Genomic DNA, 8,978 nt, shown 5'->3' on the forward strand with positions numbered 1-8,978 from the left:
ATCACCATCATCCTCATCACTACCACCACCATCATCATCACCATCACCACCACCATGATCATTGCTGTCATCATCACTGCCATTACCATCACAACAACAAAACAACAACCATAAAAACAAATGTTTGTTGAGCACTTACATGATTTCCTTTTTACCACAACACCTTGAGGGAGGAGATACTGTCTTAATTTTTTTCAAATGAGAAAAACTCAAGCTCAGAGAGGTTAAGTAAGTTTCCTGACTTCATACAGCTAACTAGTGGTAGAGCCAGGATTTAAACTCTAGTCTATCCATTGTCAAAGACTTGGCCCAACAAGGGCTGGTAATTGAGGCCTTGAGTGGGCAGGGGAATGATGGCTTTATCCCTTTTGTGTGCTGCCCACAGTGGGGCCTCACTCACCCTTGGCCCTGGATCTTGTCCTGGCCCCCCACCCTACAAATGCATGCACCAGCAGAGAGAAAGGGGAGCCAGGTGTTCAAAGTAGGGCTGGCCAGAGCTCATCTTTAGATGCCCCTGCACACCTGCTGTCCTGTGTTCCTGCCCCCATCGCTGCCCCAGCCACTCAAATATTCCTTCACTCTTTGTGCAGCCAAAGTGCATGGAGCTATTTTCCCTTCCTTTAGCTCTTTCTCTTTCCTTCCATTTATTTTACCCTGTTGAATATTTCACATCCTTAGTACATAGTGAGCACCAAAGTCCTCCCCTCATAGACGTGCAGAACAAAGCTATTCCAAGGAGCGGTGGTGCTGTCTGACTAGAGGGGTAGCTCCACGCCCACGTTGCGAGGAGATAAGCCCCTTCCTTTCGGGTCCATGTGTGAGATCTCAGGGAGGCTGTCTGGCCTCTGCTTGGGCCACGTGACTTCCCTGTTGTACCGGGGTGGGATTGCTAGCTGCTTGTCCTGGGTCCCGTGTAACGATGGGAGGTGGCACATGGCCGACAGCCCCACCTGGACCAGATGGAGAAAGAACACGCATGTCTCACAAGGCGGACAGACTTGGACTCAGTCCTGGCCCAAAGATTATGAGAATGGGGTGAGTGCCCACATCATGGGCCAATGTGGGGACACAGTGACTGGCACAGGTGAAAAGCTCCACAAAGGAGCTGGCATACAGTAGGTGCCTGCTAGCTGCACGTCGCCCCGCTTCTGGGCCCTCCTGCATCTTTGTGGATGCGCAGGGTGGTGTGAGGCTGTCCTTGCTCGGGGGCCCCTCACACAGGGCAGGAGGGAGTTCCTCTTGTCCCATTTGTAACGTCTGATTCTAGTGCCCGCAGCTGAGGGCCACCACCGGACGCCTTCCGTCACACCTGCAGCCCCCGGAAGCCAAAATGCTCCGGAGAGCCCGGGCAGAGGGACCTATGAATATTTCATCGTGAGATTCTCGAGGAGGGCTGCTTCACAGGGAGCTTTGCACTGAATCCTTCCGTCTCAGGGACTTACGTCTTCACCCTCTCTCTCCCCTCTTGTCACAGCGGACGTTCCAAGGAGCCCTTCACTGCTAAGTAGCTTGCGGTGGCAGAAAGAGAAAGTAACAGCAGCTGACATTTGTCCCACATGTCCCTGCACAGAATCCTTTCTCGGCCGTTAACCCAATCGAGTCTTCCCAGAAGACAGAGATGATGACGCGGGCTCTACAGACGGGAAGTGGAGGCACCCCACAGCGCCCCCGCCCCAGTCCCTTCTCTGCAGCTGAGAGTCCCGCCTGAAACTGCCAGGGGCCCGACCCGGACTCCTGTGCGGACCCCGATTCCCATGCAGACCCCACTGCTGGGCCTTTGCAGCCGGCGCAGGCCCGTGACCCGTGCTGTCCATCCTCAGCAGCTGTGCTGTGAGGGAGATTGCGCTCTCTGCCTCAGTTTCCTCCCTTCACATGTGGGGAGACGAGTGTGTGGGCTGCCTTCTCGAAGCCTGGAGCCTGCAGCCTGCAAGGAAAGACAGTGTTCACAATCACATTTTGATAATCTGTTCCTTCATGGCTCTGTGCACCCTCTCCAGTTACTCTGGTACCTACTCTGTGATCACGTGTGCCCCTCTGTGCATGTGCGTGTGCGTGCACGCACGTGTGCACCTGTGTCCGTGTGTTCCTGTGTCCGTGCACGTGTGTGCACGTGTGATCACGTGTGCGCCTGTGTCTGTGCACGTGTGATCACGCGTGCCCATCTGTGCATGTGCATGCATGCACGTGTGCACCTGTGTCCGTGCACGCGTGTGCACGTGTGATCACGTATGCCTATCTGTGCATGTGCGTGTGCGTGCACGCACGTGTGCGCCTGTGTCTGTGCACACATGTGCACGTGTGATCACGTGTGCCCCTCTGTGCATGTGTGTGCACGCACGTGTGCGCCTGTGTCCGTGCACGTGTGTGCACGTGTGATCACGTGTGCCCCTCTGTGCATGTGCACGTGCGTGCACGCACACGTATGTGCACCCGTGCCCTTGCAAGTGTTTGCACACAAGCACGTATGTGCGTGTGCCCACACGTGTGCATGAGTTGTCTGCTTGCCCTCTGATGGTGAACTCCAGGCCAGTTCCAACTCAGATTGCTTTTCTTTGTACACACGCCTTTTCACAAAATAAGAGAACCCCAAATATCTCTCAGATAAATAAACTCCAAAAAAGCAATGGACCAAGACAGGAGCAAGCCGGTTCACCAAGAAGGACCTAAACACAGACATGGGACCTGCCTCTGATCGGACATTCGGTCAGCCAGGAGGGAGACGCCTTTCCCACCTGGCGAGCTGCAGGGCTGACGGGAGGGAGGGGGACCAGGGACCTGCACTCTGTGGGCAGGGGTGGCCCTTGACAGGAGGCTCCTGGGGAGCAGTGTGGCCCAGTGCCACAGACTTCACGATGCTCACAGCCTCTGGGGATGTATCACAACAAAATAAGCGATCTCCAGCCTGCAGAGGTGCGTGCCAGGATGGCTCCAGCAGTGCGCTCTGTGAATTATTGGCTACACGCAGGGAATGCACTGAATGTGCATCAGCAGAAGGCAGTGAGGGGAGGTGGCGCATCCACAGACCGGATGGCAGCAGCCCGGGGGGTGCAGGTTTGGGCTGCTGGACGTGGAGGGATGCCCGGGGTGGGCACTATCACACGGAAAGGCAGGCCACGGGCAGCGCGTCCCAAATGGGGCCACTTTGCAAAATTCTCTCTCTCTCTCTCTCCAGCTCTCCCGCTCTCAATAAAAATAATACAGAACGTGAAGCTTAAAACCTATTACCGACATTTTAACAGCTCTAGGGGGTGAGAGCGCGGGCAGTTTTCTCTCACTTCGTCATTCCTTTAGGAATTGTCTTACTTTTTTATTTTATGTTGTTTGCAGTCAATGCTTATTACTTTAATAACCGTAAAAATGTTATTTTTATATTTTAAGGGATTCTTCTGTGCTCAAGGCTGGACACAGGGGCTTTGTTTCCAGAATGCCCCCTTGACTCACCATCAAAGAGGCAAAATTATGCTAAGGATTTACCTACTTCTGTTCCATCAGGCGAGGTGCCGCGGAGGTGGGTGTCTTTGAGGTTCAGCCTCACAGCCTGGGCAGCAGCTCTGGGAAGTCCTGGGTGTCATTTACATTTCAAAGGAAAGAAAAGTGCGGCTGGGAGAGGTTAGTGGCCCCCCTGAGGTCACAGGGCTAGGGTTCTCCCATGTGGAAGGAGGAGCTCACATGCACGCCCTGTGTGCGCTGGGGTGTTGCCTTCCTTGGGGCATGAGATGCTGCTCAGTGAACAATGTGTCATCTCTAACTGGAGGCTCCTGTTAGGCCCGAGAAACATGGAGGGAGGAGGGGATCATGGCTACGTGGGAGGGTGTCAGGGAGAAAAAGGGGTGAACTGCCATGTCTGAGGGCCCGGGTTGGGGATGGAGGTGGAGACCTGGCTCTTGGCAGTGTGAGTGAGTGGGGACCAGCTCAGGGTCCTGAATAGGAGTCTCCACCTTCCTGGACTGCAGTTTCTCTGGCAGGAAAATGGGGGACAGCCCGGCAGACCCCTCCTGGGGCTGCAAGCAGGACAAACAGGTTGCCTGATGCATACGTACCTGATGGTCGGGCCGCTCTGCCAAGTGGATTAGTGGGTATTGACCGTTAATCTCCAGGAGCTCTATGAAGCAGTCAGTGCAGCCAAGCCTGTTGTCTGAGTGCTGAAATGGCTCAGAGAGGCTGAGGGACTGTCCTGAAGCTACACAGCTCTCAGGAAGCTGGCACGTGCTGAATGATGCACCTGCCCCCCTCCCTCCGCCATTAGGAAACTCCGGCTCCCAGTGGGATGATATCTGGGGAGGTTGTTGAGGTCAGATGGGGTCACGGGGTGGGGCCCCCACAGCAGATTAGTGCCCTCACAGGAGGAGGGGGACACAGGAGACCCACCGCCACCCCGCCAACACTTGTGGCTACCGAACGAAGTCTGCACACCAGTAAGGGGGCCTGGCCAGAACCTGAGCATGCCGACACCTCGATCCAGAGCCTCCAACACTGGGAGAAGTGAGCTCCAACGCCTCAGCCACCCCATCTACGCAGCCCCAGCTGACTACCACCGTGGACCACAGTCCCCGCCGTCCTGGGCCAGCCAGAACAGGAAGCGAGCTGTGTGCTCTTGGGCACGTGTCTTAACCTCTCTGAGCTGCAGGTGCCTTATCTGTGAGTAAGGATCATAGCTGCAGAGCTTTCTCTGATTTCTCCGAGCATCGATTGGGGAGTTACAGGTAGAACATCGCATGGGTCTCCCAGGGCTGCCATGACAAATGGCCACGAGCTGGTGGCTTGCAGCAGGAGGGACTTAGTGTCTCAGGTTCTGGAAGCTTCTAGGCTCTGAAATCACAGTGTCGGCAGAGCTGCGCTCCCTCTGGAGGCTCTGGGGTGGATCCTTCCTGCTCCTTCAGCTCCTGGGGCACAGGGGTCCCATGGTGGCTGCTGGCTTACGGCTTCTCCGTGGGCACACATGTGTCCCTCTCCTTGTAAGGACACCAGTACTCTTCCTGCTTTGCTTTAGTGGTGTAACTCACTGTGGTTTTTTGAAAATAAAGTTTCCATTGTAAAATAGTGCTAGATTCACAGGAAAATTTCAAAGGCAGTACGGAGAGTTCCCACACACCCCACAGCTAGTTTCTGCTCTTCTTTACCTTGCATTATTGTGAGACATGTTACAATCAACGAATCAGTATCGATACATGACTATGGACTAAATGCTATGCTTTTTTCTAGTTTTCTGTTTTACCTATTATCTTTTTTTTTTTAAAAGATTTTATTTATTTATTTGAGACAGAGAGAATGAGAGAGAGAGAGCACATGAGAGGGGGGAGGGTCAGAGGGAGAAGCAGACTCCCCGCCGAGCAGGGAGCCCGATGCGGGACTCGATCCCAGGACTCCAGGATCATGACCTGAGCCGAAGGCAGTCGCTTAACCAACTGAGCCACCCAGGCGCCCAATTTTACCTATTATCTTTCTTCTGCTCCATGATTAGGCTTCTCTGGCTCTGGGCAATTTCTCAGACTTTCCTCGTTTTTGCTGACTGGGATGGTTTTGAGGAAGTCAGGTATTTTGTGGAATTCCTCTGATGTTTTTCTCGTGATCAGACAGGGATTGTGTGTTTCTGGGAGGCAGAGCACACAGGTGACAACTTAAAATCTCATCACAGCGAACGCACTACCATGACTCACGTCCCCCCTTGGTCACATGCTGGAGGCGGGGTTTGTCAGGTTCCTCCGAGGAAAGCCCCCTCCCCAACCCTCTTTCCAGACTGTCCGCTTGGGAAGGAAGTCACCGTGAGCAGACCATGCCTAGCGGGTGGGGGGTCACGCTCCCGTCCCTGAGGGCAGGGTATCTACATATGTTATTTGGGATTTTCTGGCATGGGAGCTTTGTCTATTTTTAGTTCTATACGTATTTAACCAATCATGTATTTATGTCAATATGGACTCAGTCATATGGACTTATGTCAATATGGAATCAATTTAATCGATTCTTTGGGTTATAAGCCATAACCACTTTGCTAATTTTTGTTGCTGGAGCTGTTCCAGCTTTGGCCGCTGGACGCCCTTCCAGTTGGCTTTTGCCCCATCAGTATGTGTTTGAGCATTTCCGTACTTTCTGGCTCCCAGGATGCCTCACGTTCACTTTGTACGCGTGTGTCTTGTCCGGGTCCTGGACTCAGCCGTTGCTCCAAGGTGCCCTGCTTCTCTCGGTTGCAGGATGCTGGCGGCTGAGATCTGGGTGCTGGGCAGGCTGTCGCTACTGGGGTGTCACTGCTCCTCGGCTCCCAGCGGGCAGAGTGGGATGTGTGTGCGTGCATGCTGACCATGTGTGTGCATGCTGACTGCGTGCGTGTGCATGCTGACCGTGTGTGCGTGTGCATGCTGACCACGTGCGTGTGCATGCTGACCATGTGCATGTGCATGCTGACCCTCTGTGCGTGTGCATGCTGACTGCGTGTGCATGCTGACCATGTGCATGCGCATGCTGACCACGTGCATGTGCATGCTGACCGTGTGCGTGTGCGTGCTGACTGTGTGTGTGCATGTTGACCGCATGCGTGTGCATGCTGACCACGTGCATGTGCATGCTGACCCTGTGTGCATGTGCATGCTGACTGCGTGTGCATGCTGACCATGTGCGTGTGCATGCTGACCGCGTGCGTGTGCATGCTGACTCTGTGCGCGTGTGCATGCTGACCGTGTGTGCATGTGCATGCTGACCACGTGTGTGCAAGCTGACCATCTGTGCGTGTGCATGCTGATTGTGTGTGCGTGTGCATGCTGACCATGTGTGTGCATGCTGACCGTGTGTTTCTGTGTGCAGCCACCGGTGTCTGCACAACCTGGACGCGGGCTCACCTGACGCTCTGCTCTGCACCGTCGCGGCACCGCGCGTCCACTCCAGCCCCTCCTGCTCACCTGTCGGCTCCACTCACGGGGAGAGCCTGGGTTCCCGCCTCTTGCGTCCGCTCACGGAGGGTCCCGGCCCGGCCCCAGCACGGCAGCGTCAGCTGGTTGACCCAGGTCCTCGGAGCCCGCGTTCCCCCCCTGGAGCCAAGTTCCAGCAGTGCCCCTGCCTTTGGTCAGACACTCGCCCCCTTCCAAGTTACTCAGGCCAGCTTCTTTCTCCTCTCACCTCTCACTATAGGTTTTTGATCAAAGATCTTTCTGTTCAAAATGTTGGAAATAAAGGAAAGCACGAGAGAAAGATCTTAAGCAGTCAGCACCTGGCCTTCCAGAGCTCCTGTGTGTCCGTGTCCAGCCTGTCACTTGTGTCCCCAGATGGGTCCTCATCTGCTCAGAATGCATTTTCCGGTACTTTATCACTGAGTGCCACGTCCACCACATGCCAAGCGCTGTGTGAGGGTCCAGAAAATCCATAGACAACTGAAGGAGAGGGGTGTGGAAACAGGACAAATGCAACATCGTAACTGTGGCCATTCCCAGGAGGAAGGGCATGTGGAGCTCCGAACCTCTGGCAGCGTGCCTGATCTGATTGGGAAAGCCAGGGGGGCTTCTCTGAGGAAGGTCCAAGGGTGATGATTAGAAGCATGGGAGGGACTGATGAAGAGGGGGAGGGCTTATGGCCAGGGCAGAGGTCCTGGGGCCAGGAAGCACGGTTTCTGTGGGTGTCCAGCATGGCCAGTGTGGCCAGAGCATGCAGGGGTAAGGGGAGGAGTGTGCAGGGGGAGGGGGAGGAGTGTGCAGGGGGAGGAGTGTGCAGGGGTAGGGGGAGGAATGCGGCTGCTGGGCCCCGAAGTGGGAGCTCGCTCTGTGAGGGCATGGGAGCCCTGGAAGGGCATTGAGCGGGAGAGGGGCACCATCCGATGCGGACTTCGAGGAGAGAGCTAAGTCTCCCGCAAGGAGCTTGGGACCTGGGTTCTGGAGGCTGTGGCAGGCCAGCAGGGAGAATGGGCTCCATCGGCGAGATGCATTCCTTGCATGGTGCCCAGCTTTAGGACTGCATGTGCCTAGACCTGGTCAGAAGGCCTCCACTGGGCCCTTCTCTGCCTCAGGGCCTTTGCACGCCACTGTCTCCCTTCCTCGGGTGCCTGTCATGCCAGGGTGCCTGTCATCCCCTGCTCCTCTTGATCTCAGCCCCACCCAGCTCCTTGGCAGCACTCGTCCCAGAGGCTGGTGGTTCTGCTTCCACTGCCCTTGCTGCCCCCACGGGACTGTGACTGGCCACCTGATGCTGGTGGGGACATCCCTCGGCTGCCAGTTGCACAAAACGACCCAAGTGCAGAGAGAAAACGCACATGTGCTCGAGCGTCGGGGCTGGGGACTCCTGGTTTTGATCCCAGGTTTAAAGGAGCTTGGGTTTGAGCACAGCGTGGGGACGCAGCTTTATTATTTCGAGGGAACTCTGCTGAGGCTGCAGTGGGAACTCGGGGAAGAGAAGGCAAGTCTTTGCTTTTGTCGCATCTCAAGGGCCCTCTCCCCACGGTGCCCCACATAAGCAGCTGCTCCCGCTCCTCACCGTTCCGTGTCCTCCACGTTCTGGGCTCTGCCTCCCTTAAAGGGGACGTCCGCGGCTTTGCTCGGACTCAGGCCTCCGGGTCTGAAGCCCATGAAATTACAGAGCTTAGGCTCTGGGAGGCCACACACATCGGGCAGGCCACCCTCCTCCCATTTACAGAAGGAAAACTGAGTCCCGAGGGCTGACGCGGGTGCTGAGGCTGGGTGCCCGGTGGGAGCGAGGGGAGGGTGCTGGAGAGAGCCAGGCTGGGCTGGGGCTGCTGGCAGGTGGGTCAGCGGGGGGCCTCTGGGACTTTGTTGTATCACTGCTGTGACTGCGGCTGTCCGGTGTGGCAGGATGGTCCCCGCGTGTCAGGAGGGCTCCCCAGCCCCAGCCCCACGCCTCCCTGCACACCTCTTCCGGGTCTCCCTCCGGCTCTGAGTTCCCAAAGAAGTGGGGACCAGGGGACGTCAGGAGGGGGCATTTCAGCACACCAGTCATTTAGCTGGAATCTTCCTCAAGTGCTACCCCACTGAATTACCCAACAA

Source organism: Mirounga leonina, unplaced genomic scaffold, assembly GCF_011800145.1.
Source record: "Mirounga leonina isolate KUSES-001 unplaced genomic scaffold, KU_Mleo_1.0 Mir_165, whole genome shotgun sequence".
Taxonomy (NCBI): domain Eukaryota; kingdom Metazoa; phylum Chordata; class Mammalia; order Carnivora; family Phocidae; genus Mirounga; species Mirounga leonina.